The following is an 18,973-nucleotide window of genomic DNA, read 5'->3' as shown; positions in this document are numbered from 1 at the left end:
ACCACTTTTGAAAGAAAAAGAAGAAGTGAAAGAAGTGGTTCTGTGAGCCGTCTGGAGGATGTCACCCTTTGTTGTGTTGTTTGCTGGCACCATCTTTTTCCTGCTTCTTTGTCTCCTCTAGCTATTATAAATTGCCTTGATAACATATCGGCTGATATTTTCTATTTAAGGACCTAGCTTTTGGTCTTCTTCAAATGGAAATATCTTCTCTACATTTATCATTGAGTCATAGGTTCGTAGAACACTACAGCACAGTAACAGGCCATTCAACCCATCTAATCCTAACAAGCTATTATTCTGCCTCGTCCTTTCAACCAGCACCTGGAATATCCCTCTCATCCGTGGACTTGTCCAAATTTCCCTTAAGTACTGAAAACAAACCCTCATCCATCACTTCCACTGGCAAACATGTTCCACATTCTCACCAGCCCCTGAGTGAAGAGGATCCCCCTCATATTCCCTGTAATTATTTCACCTTTCATCCTTAATCTATGACTTCCAGTTCAAATCTCACCCAACCTCAATGGAGAAAGCCTGCATCCTATCCAAGACTACCATAGTCATAGCGACCTCACAGAATCTGAGCTTCCTTCCATTCCTTCTGACTTGATTTGATGCATGGGTTTCTGATCCATATCATTCATTGACAAATTAGAAAATGCCACAGGGCTTCAAAATGTCAGTTATATCCACATTACATTTTATAATTGCCTTTGCAATATTTCTATCCATGAGGGAAATAAGTAGGGGTCATATTTAATGGAGTCAGAGTTCTACCAGTACTGATTCAGAATGCACTGTATGGCTGGTTATTGGAACTTCTGAGTTCATTATAGCAAAGAATGCTGAATAATCTGAATGTGGATAATGCAAAATGCATCTTCAATGAACATCTTCCTACATACATATTAGCCCGAGGTTTAAGCATATTCTGGAGATCATCAGTGACAGAGAACAGAATTGAAAACCAAATAACATTTCTCTCATCTTTCCTTAATATAACTTCATAAGCTGTATTATTAAATAAACTGAAGTGTATATAAACAGCTATGGTAATTCTTTGCCTTTTATTTGAGTAATACTATTTGCCACAATTGAGATTCTGACTGATATGATTTGACCTTCCAGCTTTTTTGCAAAGAGCATGAAGATAAACTGGACCTTTTAAACAAATGAAAATTACAGTAAAGTTAAATTCTTTAAAGAAATTTAAATTGGACTTTAAAAAAATCACAATCTGAATTAAATTGGATATTGCCTGGATGACTCTGTCAGTGTTTATATGAAGTTGGACAGGTTATGTTCATTGGACAGGCCTTGAGATATGTATATTTATTAAAAAAAGTGACAAGTAAATCACAAGCAACCTGTTTATTCCTTTGCAGTTGAACGAAGGTGATTGCTGCTGACAAGAAGGCTGAAGTATTTTGAAAAGCTTGTCAATATATCATCAGAAATGATCAGAACCATTTACAATAATTTACAATAGATAGGGTAAATGCAAGCAGGCTTTTTCTACGGAGGTTGGGTGAGGTCGTAGACTGTGTGAAAAGTGAAATGGTTAAGGGGAACATGAGGGTAACTTCTTCATTCAAAGGGTGGAACAAGCTGCCAGTGGAAGTGGTGGATATGTTCAATTTCAGCATTTAAGAGAAATCTGGACAAGTACATGGATGGGAGGGAAGACTGCAGGTCAATGAGACGAAGCAGAATACTAGTTTAGCATGGACTAGATGGGCTGAAGGGCCTGTTCTGCAATGTTGTTTCTATGATACATGTTGAGAAAGAATTTCCATCTGAAGAAGGCCGAAATCTTGGTTCACAAACATAAACTAGCAGCTGATAAAGAGTCATAGAGTCGAACAGGCCCTTCAGCCAATCTAGTCTGTGCCGAGCCATTTAAACTGCCTACTCCCATCAACCTGCACCAGGACCATAGCCCTCCATACACCTACCATCCAGGGACCCATCTAAACCTCTTTTAAATGTTGAATTAGAGCTCATATGCGCCACTGGCGCTGGCAGTTTGTTCCATATTCTCACGACTTTCTGAGTGAAGAAGTTTCCACTCATGTTCCCCTTAAACTTTTCACCTTTCACCCTCAACACATTACCTCCTGTGTAGACCTACCCTACCTCAGTAGAAAAAGCCTGCTTAGATTTACCCCATCTATACCCCTGATAATTTTGTATGCCTCTACCAAACCTCCCTTCAAATGTCTACTTTCAAGGAGTAAAGTCCTAACCTATTCATTCATTCCTTATAATTCAGGTCCTCCAGTTCCGGCACAGAGAGGCAACCATCTACTAACACTCTCTGGCTTTTCCCACAAAGCCAATATCTAATCCAATTTATTACCTAATCTTGAATGCCGAGCAGCTGAACCTTCTTGATCAACCTCCCATGTAAGACCTTATCAAGGGCCTTCCTGAAAAAACTCTCTACAGGCAGTCCCCGGGTTACGTATGAGTTCCGTTCCTGAGTCCGTCTTTAAGTCGGATTTGTACAGAAGTTGGAACAAGTACATCCGGTATTATTTAGTGTGTTAGTCAAACGTTTGTCTTAGTATATAGTATATATTTTACCTTTCTATGCATATAAAACACTTAAGAAACGTATGTATTCCAATAATTAAACCACTGCGTTGCTAAGTAATAATTGTAGCTTTCATCAGGGCAGGGCCTTTCACATGCTCCATTATTCTCACTTTATTCTTTATCTTTTAAAATTGTTCCAATTGTTGACTGACTATAGCCTAACGCTTTTCTAATGATGGATGGCATTTCACGTCTTTCCAAATGCTTTATTATTTCCACTTTATTTTCAATCGCAATTGCTTCCCGTCAATGGAACAGAAACACTGCGGGCGTCGGGTCCCAACCTCCGCTGGCTCCCAAGGTCCGCTGGGTCCTAACGACCACCGCACTGAGACAGGCTGAATGGGACAAGTGGGGGCTGTGCTGGGTTTGGGTATTTGATCCTCCACAATATTCCACGTGGGAATTTAAACTGGAGGTGGCAGTGTTTTTTTTTACGAGGTCGAGTTGCGAGCTCAACATCAACCCGGCATGGATGGTACGGGAGTCACTGGATCGACATCAACCTGGCACGGGAGCTGTCTCTCTCTGGATCGAACTCAGAAACCTCCATTCTCGAGCCCGGTGCTGATCTCACTGCGCCACCAGCCGACCGGAACGGGGTGGGGGGAGGATGGTGGGCAGGGTCAGAGTGAATCTTACTAAGAAAAATTTAAGCCAAATACAAAGTTAAACACTCAACACAGTGTCACAGTGTCAACGGCAACGACTAAAAATGGCGGATGGCGTCGCGATCCAACTTAAAATGGCAGACAGCGTTCTCCTTCCTCGATTCGTAAGTACGGGTGTCCGTAAGTCGGACGTTCGTAACTCGGGGACTACCTGTATTATTGGTTAGACACCAGCCTACCACACACAAAGCTATGCTGACTATCTCTAATCAGTCCCTGTCTATACAAATACTCATATATCCAGTCCCTTAGAATACTGTACCTTCCAATACCATTCCCAACACTGATGTCAGGCTTTCTGGCCTGGTTTATTTTTAGAGCCTTTCTTAAACAGCAGAACAACATTAGCTCTCCTCCAATTCTCTCCTGTCACACAGGATAATTTAAATATCTCCACTAGAACCCCTGCAGCTTCTGCACCAGCTTCCCACAGGGTCTGAGGGATCATATTGTCAGGCCCTGGGGATTTATCAACCCTGATTTGCCTCAGGCAAGGTAATCAGAGCAATTTATATACTTCTGGATTAGATGGTACTACTGAACAGCTCACTAGTAGTTAAGAAGTTAAGAAATCTGACTAAAAATATCACTACATTTTTTCTGAAGTAAATTGTTTTAAGTTATCGCCACAAACAGTAAAATGGTGAGGGATGGTGAGGCAAGTTGGGGGTTGAGCTGAGATAGTGTGGGGTAGAATCGTTGTGGATGGAGTTCCGATGCCCATACAGCTGGCTTGGGAGCGAGGCTGAATCACTCTGGGCACTGAAAGGAGAGTTTGGGGCCCAGGCAGAGGAGATTCGATGCCCATACAGCTGGCTCAGGAGCGAGGCTGGATCACTCTGGGCACTGAAAGGAGAGTTTGGGGCCCGGGCAGAGGAGATTCGATGCCCATACAGCTGGCTCGGGAGTGAGGCTGGATCACTCTGGGCACTGAAAGGAGAATTCGTGGCCTGGGCAGAGGAGATTCGATGCCCATACAGCTGGCTCGGGAGCGAGGCTGGATCACTCTGGGCACTGAAAGGAGAGTTTGGGGCCCGGGCAGAGGAGATTCGATGCCCATACAGCTGGCTCGGGAGCGAGGCTGAATCACTCTGGGCACTGAAAGGAGAATTTGGGGCCCGGGCAGAGGAGATTCGATGCCCATACAGCTGGCTCGGGAGCGAGGCTGAATCACTCTGGGCACTGAAAGGAGAATTCAGAGCCCGGGCAGAGGAGATTTAATGTGAGGCTGAATCACTCTGGGCACCGAAAGGAGAATTCGTGGCCTGGGCAGAGGAGATTCGATGTCCATACAGCTGGCTCGGGAGTGAGGCTGAATCACTCTGGGCACTGAAAGGAGAATTTGGGGCCCGGGCAGAGGAGATTCGATGCCCATACAGCTGGCTCGGGAGCGAGGCTGAATCACTCTGGGCACTGAAAGAAGAATTCGCAGCCTGGGCAGAGGAGATTCGATGCCCGTACACCTGGCCCTCCAGCGAGGTTGGATGGCTCTGGGCACTGAGCTGATTTGAAGAGCTTGAGAGTGGCTTTGGGCAGGGTGGTGAAATCTGAGGAGTGAGTAGCTGGACAGAGTGGTCTACACCCCAAGTGATTGGCAGCAGGCGGGTCCTAGTATGAGGTTAGACAATTTAAACGCCAGCTAGATCAGAGGTGAGAGCCGATTTTGCTTGTTCTCCGCAATGTTCACTCCTCTCTCCAGGGCACTGGAGCCTTTCGCTGTTCTGTTGTTTGGTCAATTTAAACACCAGCTCAGATAGACTGAATGGACAGGGCATCAGGATCCGAACTGTGAGCCGATTTGACTCCTCTATCTACGGTGCTGAGGCCATGAAGACTGCCCCGGCCGCTGAGTGGTGTGCCCGCTAACATTATGAACTGATAAACGACACCTTGGGTCTACTTCAAGCTGCTCTGGGGACTCAGTTTGGTTTGGAATGTCACCGTTTGCTTCGATTGTTTGCAGGATTTGTACTTTTTCTCTTTCTCTTGCGCATCGGGTGTTAGTCTTCTTTGTAATTGGGTTCTTTTGCGTTTCTTGCTTTGTAGCTGCCTGAGAACAAATAAATCTCAAGGTTGTATAATTTATACATTCTTTGATATTAAATGTACCTTGAATCTTTGAATCCTATCATACCCAGAAGTGACAAGGGACTAATTCAGTACCACAGGAAACTGATGATGCAAACACTTGACTCTGATGTGCTGGTTGTTAGTGCAAACAATGCATTTCGCTGTATGTTTAAATGTGTACATGACAAATAAATTCGATTTGTGAATCTTGAATCTTGGTTAATTAGTGGTCAAAATTCAAATTGGAAAATTCAAATTCCAAGGAAAAGTATGAATAGTCATACAGTTGTGGTAAAAAAGGATGTGTAAATTCAGTAGGAATGGTCCAGATTTCAGGTTTTATTGAACAGATTTCTACTGTTGCGGCTATTGTGTTGTTGCTTGTTGTGTTCTGTGTTGTTCTGCCAAACATTGTGGAGATGCTACGTTGGTACTGGTATGCATGGTGACATTTACAGACAGCCCCCAGCACCCCCTCGAGTGTGTTGATTGTTAATGCAAACAACGTACTGCTGGAGGTATCCTGGCTGGCTGTACCTTGGTCTGGTATGACAATTCAAATGCACAGAAATTTAAAATGTAAGACACTGAACAGAGTCTGTCCAATATATCGTGGGCACATTGCTAGGTATCTTTCACCATCAATCCTCATCATTCAAGCCTTGCGGTATTTATATAGCTACCATCGACCAGGGAGACAGAAGCCTGACGTCCCACATCAGCATGTTCAAGAACAGCTACTTCCCTTCAACCATTTGGTTCATGTACCAACCAGCAAAACCCTAAGACCACTTTGCACTAAAATGGACATCTTATATTGTTCTAATTGTGATCCTTTTTGTAAAAGTTGTACATAACTTATGTTTAATTTGTGTATATGCTGCTTTAATGATGCCTACTGCAAGTGAGTTTCTCATTGTACTTGTGCCTATGACAATAACTTCAGCTTCATCTTTGAATTTGACATTGATGCTCTGAGGATCTTGCATTTTGCATATTTTCATCTCACATCTGACCTCTTTAGTTGCAACCCCTCAAATGTTTCTGGATAAACTCCCAGTAACTGATCTTTATTGTGCTATATTGTTTAATAACTTTCCTCACTCTTCAGTCAGCACCTAAGTTGCAATAATTGGAAATAAAGGAATGCTGGTGGGGCTTCTTCCTGCTATTGAAGGGTGTGCAAGATTGACTAGAATGTTAACTTTCAATCAGATACAAAGCCAGTAACTTCATGCGCTTCATCTCTGACAGCTCAGACACTATTACACACTGTCATAGAGGCACAGGTGTATTTCCAAAGCCCTATTGGAAATGATGAACAAACAACAGGCACTCCTGAGCCAAGTTTAATGACCAACATTGCCTCTTGATCTAACGGGAGGTGGGACTGAGAGCATAATTGCTCAAATGAAACTTGTTAGACCTGTGCCTTTCATGGAATTGTCCCAAGCATTTCTTCACACTAAGAATTTTGGAAGTCTAGAATCTTTGATGAAGATGAAAGATTAGCTTTATCTGTCATATGTACACTGAGAGAAGCAATGAAATGCATCGCTTGGGTCAAATCAAATCAGTGAGAGTTGTGTAGGTGTCGCCACACTTACGGTGCCAACGTAACAGGCTCATAACTAACTAACCCCGACCCAACTACATCTTTGGAATGTGGGAAGCAACCAGAACACCTGGAGGAAACCCATGCGGTCTCAGGAACATATGCAGTAAATTCTTAAGGACAGTGGCAGGAATCGGGCTGTGATCTTATAGCTGTCAGAGTAATAGTGTTACACTAACCACTATGCTACCATGGGGGAGAAGGTTCCAGAAATCCACTGCCATATCTCGGAAGAATGCCTCGTGATAATACTCCTGGGTGGACTGTTTCCAATTTGAAGCTGAGGTCAGCTGTGGGGCTGCAATCTGCAAACGAGAGGGGACGGTGGGACAGTAGTGGAGAGGTTCAATTGGATGGCTCGAAATTGAAATTAATAGCATTCATTAGGGTGTGACCAGGATCAGAGATCTTTAGTTATAAGGAGAGATTGGAAAGGCTGGAAAGTGCAGATGCTGGAATCTGGAGCAACAAAGAATCTGAACCTGTTGGAGCAACTCAACTAGTTGATCAGCCTGTAGAGAGGAAAAGGAATTAGTCCTGATTAGAGTCTTGAACTGTGGTAAACTACATGTATACCTGTCTGGACACGCCCCTCTGCTGACTGCTCCTGTGGCTCCTCCCACAGACTCCTGTATAAAGGCGATTGGAGGCACTGCTCCTCCCTCAGTCTCCGAGATGTTGTGGTCACGTTTGCAGTTAATAAAAGCCTATCATTTGCCTCCCATCTCCGAGAGTTATTGATGATGCATCATGAACCAAAATGATGTAATTTCCTTTCTGTCCAGACATCCTGCTAGATCCAGTGAATTCCTTCAGCTTGTCTGCTGTTTGAAGTTGACTGGGTTTGTTTTCCTTGGGGTGACGGACACTGAGGTGTGACATGACCACGGCACATAAAATTATCAGAGGCGTAGGCTTGGCAGATAGTCCACGTTACTTTTTCATGAGTAACAAAAGCAAGCAGCATACTATATGTTTAAGGTCAGAAGAACGTTTTAAAGAGGATTTGAGGATAAAGTTTTTGACACAGAGAATGGTTGATATCTGGAATGCATTGCTAGAGGATGTGGTGAGATCAAATGTGATATTTTTTAGAAATATTTTGACAAGGATACGGCCCAAAAGCAGGCAAATGGGATTAGTGTAGATGGGCAAACTGGTCAGCATAGAAGCTGTGAGCCAGTTCTGTGCTATACAACTCCACAATTGATTTAAGAAGCAAGTTCATTAAGGGTTCAAAATCAAAGGAAGAGTTAAAGTGCAGATCTGGTGTATTCTATGAGTGCAGGACAAACAGAGTGATTGTTTTACTCCCATTACACATACAAAATGCTGGAGGAACTCAGCAGGTCATGGAAATGAATAAACAGTTGAGCAACATTGGATATTATTCTGTGATGAGGTATTGGTTTGAATACAGACTAGAACTGATGGCATTTACAATCAGGAGCACATTGTAGACATAGGAGATTGCAGATGCTAAAGTCTGGAGCAGCAAACAAAGTGTTGGAAGAGCTCAGTTAGGCTGGCAGCATCTGTGGAGGGAAATGGTGCAGATGAAGGATCTTGACCTCAGACATTGACTGTCCATTTCTCTCCATAGTTCTGTCAGGGCGTTTGATGTCTCTGGGCCTGTACTCGTTGGAGTTTAGAAGAATGAAGGCAGACATCATTGAAACCTATTGAATGTGGCCTGCATAGAGTCGATGTGGAGTGGATGTAGAGTGGGGAGTCTAGGACCAGAGGGCACGGCTTCAGAATAGAAGAGCGTTATTTGAGAACAGAGATAACAACATTTTTTTTTAGCCAAAGTGTGGTGAATCTGTGGAATTTATTGCTAAAGACAGCTATGGAGGCCAAGTCATTGGGCATATTTAAAGCAGAGGCTGATAGGCTTTTGATTAGTCAGGGCATCAAAGGATACAGGGATAAGGCAGGAAAATGGTGTTGAGAGAGATAAATCAGCCATGATGAAATGGCGAAGCAGATTTGATAGGCCAAATGGTCTAGTTCTGCTCCTTTGTCTTAGGGACGTGCTGTGTTGCTGACAGAGGAATTGTACTCTTCCACAGGTGTGTTGGTGTTCTGTTTTTTTTTGCCTTGCCCCACCCTCCATCTCCAGCTCAACAAGCAGAGCCAATTCAATCACCAGAAAGAAACCCAAGCATCTCAGGTGGCTCAGCCCTGCATGTACCTTCAGAAAAGGAAGCAGCAGTAAACCCAGACATCAGTATCCCTGCTACAGCGGGTGTCAATGAGCTTTAAGAACAAACTTTGGACTTTGATATAAATGCAACTCAAAAGCGCCTTCCCAATTGTCTTCAGACAAAGAATGCTCAATGTTGGGGTGGCACAAACAGATAAGCTATAAACCGGATCCATGCCACCAGCTGCTTGCTGTGTACTATGCTCCATTCATAGTTTGTGTTCTAATCAATCCTTCAATATATACTGTCTCCATGGAGATGAGCCTTGGGATAACACAGCAATACTTGCTACATTGCTATTTAATTTCATGAGCGCAACTCTGCAAATGAAGTGTAGATTAAACCTCACAACTGTGGCAAGCCTCTTTTCCTGCTGACAGTAATTGTTTTCTCTCTTTGTTGAACTGTTTACAGAGAGCGGTGTCACATCACTTCAAATAAGCAGCAATATTAAGTGTGAGATTTATTGTGTTGAGACAGTGAGGTCCTCCCAATACGTTACTCATGGCATCTTGCGACTTTGGACTGTTTTACAAAGTGTGCCCGGGAAGGCGACCAGCAGAGTCAAACATCTTTCATAGCCAATGATAAGCTGGACAATTCTGTCCTTACCCCACACCCCCATCCACAGGTACAGGTTGTTAATACAGGCCATCCCTGGTGAACCATTTTTACAGATGTACGTCGGTTGATTGTTCAGAGTCAGAGTGTGGAACAAGCTGCGGGCACGGATGGTGGATGCGATTTCAATTTCAGCATTTATGAGAAGTTTGGATAGGTACATGGAAGGGCAGAGCATGCAGGGCTATGGTCAAGGTGCAGATCGGCGGGAATCGACAGGGTAAATGGTTCATCACAGACTAGATGGGCTGAATGGCCTGTATTTGTGCTGTACTTTTCTATGACTATGACTCTATAATACTACAGCACAGAAGCAGGCCCTTTGGCCTATTTAGTCTGTGCCAAACTATTATTATCCCAAGTCCATTGACCAGATCCCAGACCATAGCCCTCCCTAACCATCTCGCTCATGTACCCATCCAAATTTCTCTTAATTGTTGAAATCGAACCTGCATCCACCAATTCTGCTGGCAGCTCATTCCACACCCTCACCACCTCTGACTGAAGAAATTTCTCCTCATGTTCCCCTTAAACATTTCACCTTTCAGCTTTAACCCATGACCTCTAGTTCTAGTCTCACCCAACCTTAGTGGAAAAGGTGTGCTTGTATTTACCCCATCTATATCCATCATAATTTTGTATACCTCTGTCAAACCTCCCCTCAGTCTCTTATGCTCCATGGAATAAAGTCCTAAACTATTCAACCTTTCCCCATAACTCAGACCCTCAGGTCTTGGCAACATCCTTCTCAATTTTTTTCTGCAATCTTTCAATCTTATTGATATCTTTCCTGTAGGTAGGTGACCAGAACTGCACATTAGAATTAGATTTGAATTAGACTTCACCAACATCTAATGCAACTTCAGCGTGGCATCTCAAATCCTGTCACAAGCAGGAGAAAATCTGCAGATGCTGGAAATCTGAGCAACACACACAAAATGCTGGAGGAACTCAGCAGGCCAAGAAGCACCAATGGAAAGGAGTGTAGTGACATTTTGGGCTAAGGCCCTTCATCAGGACTGGAGAAAAGAAGTTTTTTGTGTGTGTTATTCCAAGTCCTGTACTCAGTACTTTGATCTACTTGTAACACCACATTCAAAGAATTATGGATCTGCATTTTCGGATCCATCTGTTCTATTGTACTCCGCAGTGCCCTACACCCTCACTGTGAAAGTCCTACCCTGGCTTGCCCTCCCAAAGTTAACATCTTTTACTTGTCTGAATTAAATTCCATCGACCGTTTTTCAGCCGGCCCAGATCCCACTGCAAGCTTGATAGGCTTCATTGCTATACCCAAGTCCGTAAGTCAGAAAATACACAAAAATGATTTGCTATGATAACCGATCTCCTTAGTACATTTACACTTTGGGCTGGACTAAACCAGGTCAAGCACCAAACACTGAACTATAGTATGTTGCTGCTGACTGTATGGAGTGGCCACCATTTCCTCACATCACCTCAGTCAACAGAACACGGCCATTCTACTAGACCTGCTGCATGGAGGTGAAAACTGTTGCCTAAGGTAACTTACAAGACAGATCACAAACTACACATCTACAGCTCCACGATTTCAACCAGAACATTTTTTGCCAATGAATCTCTTCACTGACATTTTGTCATGTTGTAATTTAAGGATAGTGGTCAAGCACGTGCACACTAAAGTGTTTCACATGCTAATGAACAGTTAATCTGTATTAGTGATGTTTGTTGAGAGATAATTATTGATTGCAATTACTAGTCTGCTGCAGTGGAAGCTTCTCCATCTATCTTTTACCAGAATGCTGTCTGCATTAGAGAGCTAGTTTTATGAGGATAGTTTAAGCGAGATGGGGTTTTTTCTCTTTGGAGTGAAGGAGGATGAGAGGTGACTTGACAGAGGTGTACGAAAGAATAAGAAGCACAGATAGAGTGGATATCCAGACAGTTCTTCTCAGGTCAGAAATGGCTCATACAGGAAGGTGTAATTTTAAGGTGATTGGAGGAAAATATAGGGAGGGGATGTCAGAGGTGGGTTACGCAGAGAGTAGTGAGTGCTTTGAATGCCCTGGGTAGGGGTGGTGATAAACGCAGATACATTAGGGACATTTAAGAAACTCTCAGATAGGCAAATGGAGGATATAAAAATGGAGAGCTATGTTGGAGGGAAGGTTAGATTGATGTTAGCATAGGTTTAAAGTTTGGCACACCATTGTGGGCCGAAGGGCCTTTACTGTGCTGTAGTATTCTGTGTGCTATGTTCTTGAGAGGGTAGATAAGGTCTTGGTTTAAAATTTGGTACTTCCTAGCAGCGTAGGACTGCCAGAGTATTTCACTGGAATACTGTCGAAGTTTGACAGCGAAATGTCAGGAGAGGAAAGAGTGCTGGTTTAATTCTGGTTGAATTACTGGTAAAATATGCAAATAGAAATACAGAAGGATGTGGAATTAGGTAGGGGAATGGTTAAACTACCATTTCAGAAGGCTGCCCTTTATGGAAGCTTGCCATTAATTGTACAAACGTCACAAGCAAGAGAAAATCTGCAGGTGCTAGAAATCCGAGCAACACACAAAATGCTGGAGGAACTCAGCAGGCCAGGCAGCGTTTATGGAAAATAGTACAGTTGACATTTTGGGCCGAGACCTTTCATCAGAACTGGAGAGAAAAGATGAGGAGTCAGTGTTTAAAGTTGGGAGGAAAGTGAAAACAGGATGTTGGGGGGGTGGGGTGAGGGGGGTTGGTGGATGGATGCAGCAAAGAGCTGGGAAGTTGATCGGTGAAAGAAATACAGAGCTGGAGAAGGGGAAATCTGATAGGAGAGGACAGAAAGCCATGGAAGAAAGAAAAGGGGGAGGAGCACCTCCCCTTCACCATTCCCCATTCCTACCTCCCTCTTACATTTTATCTCCTTACCTGCTCATCACCTCCCTCTGGTGCGCCTCCCCCATTTCTTTCTTCCATGGGCTTCTGTCCTCTCCTGTTAGATTCTCCCTTCTCCAGCCCTGTATGTCTTTCATCAATCAACCTCCCAGGTCTTTACTTCACCTCTCCCCCCTCCTGGTTTCACTCTCCCCTCCCCCACCTTTAAACTCTAACTCCTCACCTTTTTTTCTCCAGTCCTGATGAAGGTTCTCGGCCTGAAATGTCGACTATACCCAACTTCTGTTGCCTTTGCATTTTACCATAAGGTAGCATGCGCCACATCGAGAAGGCGATTGTTCACAATCTGGGTGGCTTCTTCAAAGATGAAGATCATTGAAACTTTCCCTTCACCAGTTTAATTCAATGACAGGCAGGGCAGTGGTACAGCTGCTAGAGCCAGTTCCTCACAGCTTCAGAAACTCCGGGACTTCAGGAGCTGTCTGTGTGGAGTTTGCATGTTCTCTCTGCAGCTATGTGGGTATCGCCCACCACCCTGCCGGGTTCTCAAAGACTTCTGGTGCTGACTGTGTGGAGTTTGTAGATCTCGCCGTGACTATACAGTATCCCCCGGGTTGTCTAGAGACCTCTCACATCCTAAGATGGCACAAGTTGGTAGGTTACTTGCTCACTGTAAACTGCCTCTAGTGTGTAGGCGAGTGTTGAAATCTGGGGGAGGGGGAGTGGATGAAAATAGGGTAGAATTAAATGGACTAGTGTAGGATTAGTGTAGATGGACATGGAGTGCAGTCTCAGTGGGTGGAAGGGCCTGTTCTGTGTGACTCTATGACCACCGTTCTCCCAATCTTTTATAGTTAAAGGTGACGGTATTTTACGATTTTGGAAACAGAGGCAATGTGTAGTGAAGAGAGGCTGTTGGTAGGACAAGATTGTAGCCAACAGGACAAGTCGCAACATAAAATGTGGACAAAATTGAAAAGGGCAAATACAGGAGTGAAGGTGTCGTATTTGAATGTGCACAGTATACAGAATGAGGTAGAAGAGTTGTAGCACGGTTGCAGATTGGCAGGTATAATGTTGTAGGCGTCACTGAATCATGGCTGAAAGAAGATTATAGCTGGGAGCTTAAAGTCCAAGGGTACATGCTGTATCAAAAGGACAGTCAGGAAGGCAGGGGGGCAGCATTGCTCCGTAGGTAAAAATGAAATAAAATTACTAGAAAGAAGTGACACAGGGTTGAAAGATGTTGAATCATTGTGGATAGAACTAAGAAACTGCAATGGTAAAAAGACCCTGTTGGGAGTTGTATACAGACTCCCAAACAGCAATAAGGATATGGCCCGCAAATTAGAATGGGGAGAAAATGCATGTCGAAAGGGCAATGTTACAGTAGTCATTGGGGACTTCAATATCAGGCTGGTGCTGAATTACAGGAGGAGGAATTTCTAGAGTCCCTACGAGATGGTTTTTTATTGCAGCGCATGGTTGAGCTATTCTGGACTGGGCGTTGTGCAATGAACCAGAATTGATTAGAGAGCTTAAGGTAAAAGAACCCCGAGGGGAAAGTGATCATAGTCTGATCAAATTCTCCCTGAAATCTGAGAAGAAGCTAAAGTCATTGTTAAGGAAATTACAGAGGCATGAGAGAGGATTTGGCCAGAAATGATTGGAAAAAAACATTGGCAGGGATGACAGCAGAGCGGCAATGGCTGGAATTTATGGAAGTAATTTGAACGGTACAGGATATATACATCCCAAAGAGGAAAAAGTATTCTAAAGGAAAGCAAAGTTAGAAGATTGGGAAGCTTTTAAAAACACCAGACGGCAACTAAAATGTCATTACGAAGGTAAAGATAGAATACAAAAGTAAGTTAGCAAATAATATTAAAGAGGAAAGCAGATGTTTCTTCTGATACATAAAGTGTAAGTGAGAGGCAAGAGTGGATATCGGACTGCTAGAAAATGATGCTGGAGAGCGTACAACAAAATGGCAGATGGACTGAATAAATATTTTGCATCAGTCTTCATTGTGGAAGATAATAGCAGTATGGTGGAAGTTCCAGGTGTCAGGTGTCATGAAGTGTGTGAAGTTATCAAAACAAAAGAGAACATTCTTGCAAATCCAAAAGGTCTGAAGGTAGGTAAATCACCTGGACCAGATGGTGAACGCCACAGAGCTCTGTTCTGAAAGAGGTAGCTGAAGGGATCAGGGAGTAATGATTTTTCAAGAATTGCTAGATTCTGGAATGTTTCCAGTAGTCTGGAAAATTGCAAATGTCACTCCACTCTTCGAGAAAAGAGAGAGGTAGAAGAAAAGAAATTATAGGCCAGTTAGTCTGACCTCAGTGGTTGGGAAGATGTTGGAGTAGGGTATTAAGGCTGAGGTCTCAGTGCACTTGAGGGCACATGATAAAATAGGTCATAGTCAGCATGGTTTCCTCAAGAGAAAATCTTGCCTGATAAATCTGTTGGAATTCTTTGAAGAAATAACAAGCAGGGTAAACAAGGCAGACTTGGATTTTCAGAAGGCTTTTGACTAGGTGCCATACATGAATCTGCTTAACAAGCTACAAGCCCATGGTATTACAGGAAAATTTCTAGCACAGATAAAGCAGTGGCTGATTGGCAGGAAGCAAAGAGTGGGAATAAAGGGTTCCTTTTCTGGCTGGCTGCTGGTGACTAGTGGTGTTCCACAGGGATCTGTGCTGGGACCTATTCTTCTTACGTTATATGTCAATGATTTGGATGTTGGAATTGATGGCTTTGTTGCAAAGTTTGCAGATGATATGAAGGTAGGTGGAGGGGCAGGTAGCTTTGAGGAAGTAGAAAGGCTACAGAAGGACTTAGGCAGATTAGGAGAATGGCTAAAGAAATGGCAGATAAAATACAATATTGGGAAGTGTATGGTCATGCACTTAGTTAGAAGAAATGAAAGGGTTGACTTTTTCAAAATGGAGAAAAAATACAAAAACCTGAGGTTAAAAGGTTCTTGGAAGTCCTTGTGCAGGGTTCCCTCATGGTTAATTAGCAGGCTGAGTCTGTGGTGAGGAAGGCAAATGCAATGTTAGCATTAATTTCAAGAGGTCTGGAATATAAAAGCAAGGATGTAATGTTGAGACTTTATAAAGCACTCACCAGTATTGGCCTTACTTGGAGTATTGTGAGCATCTTTGGGGCCTTTATCTTAGTAAGGATGTGCTGAAACTGGAGAGGGTTCAATGGAGGTTCACAAAAATGATTATAGGGTTAAACAACTTGTCACATGAAGAATGTTTGATTGCTCCGGGCCTGTATTCACTGAAATTCAGAACATTGAGGGGTGACCTCATTGAAAATATCAAATAGTAAAAGGCCTTGCTAGAGTGGATGTAGAGAGGATGTTTCCTGTGGTGGGAGAGTATAAGACCAGAGGATACAGCCTCAGAATAGAGTGACGTCCTTTCAGAACAGAGGTGAGGAGGAATTGTTTTAGCCTGCGAGTGGTGAATCTATGGAATTCTTTGCCACTGGCAGCTGTGCATGCCAAGTCTTTATGTATACTTAAGACAGAGGTTGATAGGTTCTTGGTTGGTCAGGGCACAAAGGGATACGGGGAGAATGCAGGAGATTGGGGATGAGAGGAAAATTGGATCAGCCATGATGAAATGGCAGAGCAGACTCGATGGGCCAAATGGCCTAATTCTGCTTGCATATCTTATGGTCTTATGTTATATTAAGGTGATTCCATGGAATGCTAACTTGAGGATAATCTGTTTGATTGGGATTCATATTCCTAATATCCATAATATTAAACATTACAATTCATCTATAGATAAAAAGTCAAAATGTGATTAGTTTTCTGGCATTCCTCCTGAAGATGTAATGATTTTATTCCGCTAGTAAGGATTGTTCTATTTCAATTTTGTGACCTCAGGTTATTGTAAATTCTCTACATACATTTTCTCCACACTCCTTCCCTCTTTCCTCAATGTTTTTTTTTGTTACATGCTTTCTCTTCAATGGGTATCTGTGTATTTTCCCCCAAAGTTTTTTTCTTTATCTCCTTCTGTTCCAAATTTAATTTGGCATGCACTTTTTCTCATCTCCGCTTCTGAGCGAGTGTAAATTTTTCCCAGCTAAATGCAGAAAAAATGGGACCCTGTCATAAATACTGTGCCCTAACCACCAAGGCATTAACTCTCACTGGCATCTGTCTCATAATTGAGCCAGATTATTTTTAAGCCTGGTGTCACTTAGAATCCCAACTAGAGCTTCATACTGTGTAAGCATACTATCGGTGTAAAACCAACCAACTCCAGAAGAGCCTCAGTTCATCTATCAATGAAGTCCTCGTCTGCCCATGTGTTCCCATAGAATTCATAGATGCAGCTGATCCCTGGATAACACGTGTCACAAATCAGGGCACACTGGTTGCTTCTTGAACTGGTAAAATAAAGGGCTTGTTCTTCAAATTCCTATCCTTTTTTTCAAATTTCTTCTAAGTTCCTCACCTTTTGAATTTTCTCTCCATTTACAATATAGTGTACACTTTTATTTCTTCTACCAAAGTGCATGATCATACACTTCCTAACTCTGTATTCCATCTGCCACTTCTTTGCCCGTTCTCTTGATCTGTCTAAGTCCCTCTGTAGACTCTCTGCTTCCACAACACTACCTGCCCCTCAGCCAATCTTCGTTTCATCTGCAAACATGGCCACAAAGCCAACAATTCCATCATCTATATTGACCTATGTCATTGACACATGACGAAAAAAGAAGCAGTCCACACACCAACCCCTGTGGAACACCACTAGTTACTGGCAGCCATTTGGAGTAGGCTTACTTTACTCCTACTCTTTGCTTTCTGACAATCAGCCAATGCTCTATCCATGATAGTATCTTTCCTGAAATACCATGGGTTCTTATCTTGCTAAGCAGCCTCATATGCGGCACCTTGTCAAAGTCCTTTCGAAGACCTTTGTCCATCCTCCTTGTTATTTCCTCAAATAATTCCCACAGATTTTTCAGGCAAGATTTTCCCTTAAGGAAGCTATGCTGACATCAGCCTATTTTATCATGTGCCTCCAAGTATCCTGATACCTCATCTTTAACAATTGACTCCAAGATCTTCCCAACCGCTGAGAGCAGGCTAACTGGCCTATAAGTTCTCTTGCTTCCTTCTCTTCTTGAAGAGTGGAGTGACATTTATAATTTTTCAATCCTCCAGAACTATCTATTGATTCTTGACCTATCATTACTAATGCCTTCAATAATCTCTTCATCTAACTCTTTCAGAACTCTGGGGTATAATCCATATGGTGCAAGTAATTTATTTACCTTCAGACCATTCAGCTTCCCAAGCATTTTCTTCTTAGTTAAATCAACTACACCCACTTCTGCCCTTTGACATTCTCGAACATCTGGCACACTGCTGGTGTCTTCCACTGTGAAGATTGATGCAAAATGCTTATTCAGTTCATCCACCTTTCCCTTGTCCCCCATTAAATCCTCTCCCGCTTCATTTTCCAGCAGTCAGATATCTCTCTCTTATTTTTTATATACCTGAAAATACTTTTGGTATCCTCTTTAATAATATCAGCTAGCTTATCTTCATGCTTCAACTTTTTCCTCCTTATGGCTTTTTTAATTAGCTTCTGTTGTTTTTAAGACTTTCCCAATCCTCCAACTTCCCACTAATTTTTGCTCTTTTACATATATACCCGCACTTTTGTTTTTTTGTTGGCTTTGATTTCCCTTGTCATTATGGTTGCATCATCTTGCCTTTAAAATATTTCTTCTTCGTTGGGATGTATCTAATCTGTGCCTTCTGAACTGCTCCCAGAAACTCCAGTCATTGCTTTGCTGCCGTCATCCCTGCTAGTGCCCCCTTTCAATGAACTTTGGCCATCTCCTCTCATGCCTCCGTAATTCTCTATACATCACTGTAATACTAATTCCTCTGATGTGATCTTCTCCCTCTCAAATTGTTAGGTGAATTCTATTATATTATGATTGCTTGCCCCTAAAGGTTCCTTTCTAATCAAATCTGGTTCATTGCACAACACTCAATCCAGAATAGCTGATCCCCTATTGGGCACAATCAACTACAAGCTGCTGTAAAAAGCCATCTCATAGGCATTCTACAAACTCCCCCTCTTGGGATCCAGCACCAACTTGATTTTCCCAATCTACTTACACATTGAAATCTCCCATCCCCTATCGTAACATTGCCCTTTCCACATACATTTTCTATCTCCTGTTGTAATTTGTAGACCATATCCTTGCTATTGTTTTGAGGTCTGTATATAACTCCCATCAGGGTTTTTTTTTACCCTTGAAGTTTCTTAGCCCTACC

The sequence above is a fragment of the Hemitrygon akajei genome, chromosome 19 (genome assembly GCF_048418815.1).
Source record: "Hemitrygon akajei chromosome 19, sHemAka1.3, whole genome shotgun sequence".
In the NCBI taxonomy this organism is placed as follows: domain Eukaryota; kingdom Metazoa; phylum Chordata; class Chondrichthyes; order Myliobatiformes; family Dasyatidae; genus Hemitrygon; species Hemitrygon akajei.
The sequence above is the reverse complement of the archived record's forward strand: the minus strand, read 5'-3'. Positions refer to the sequence as shown.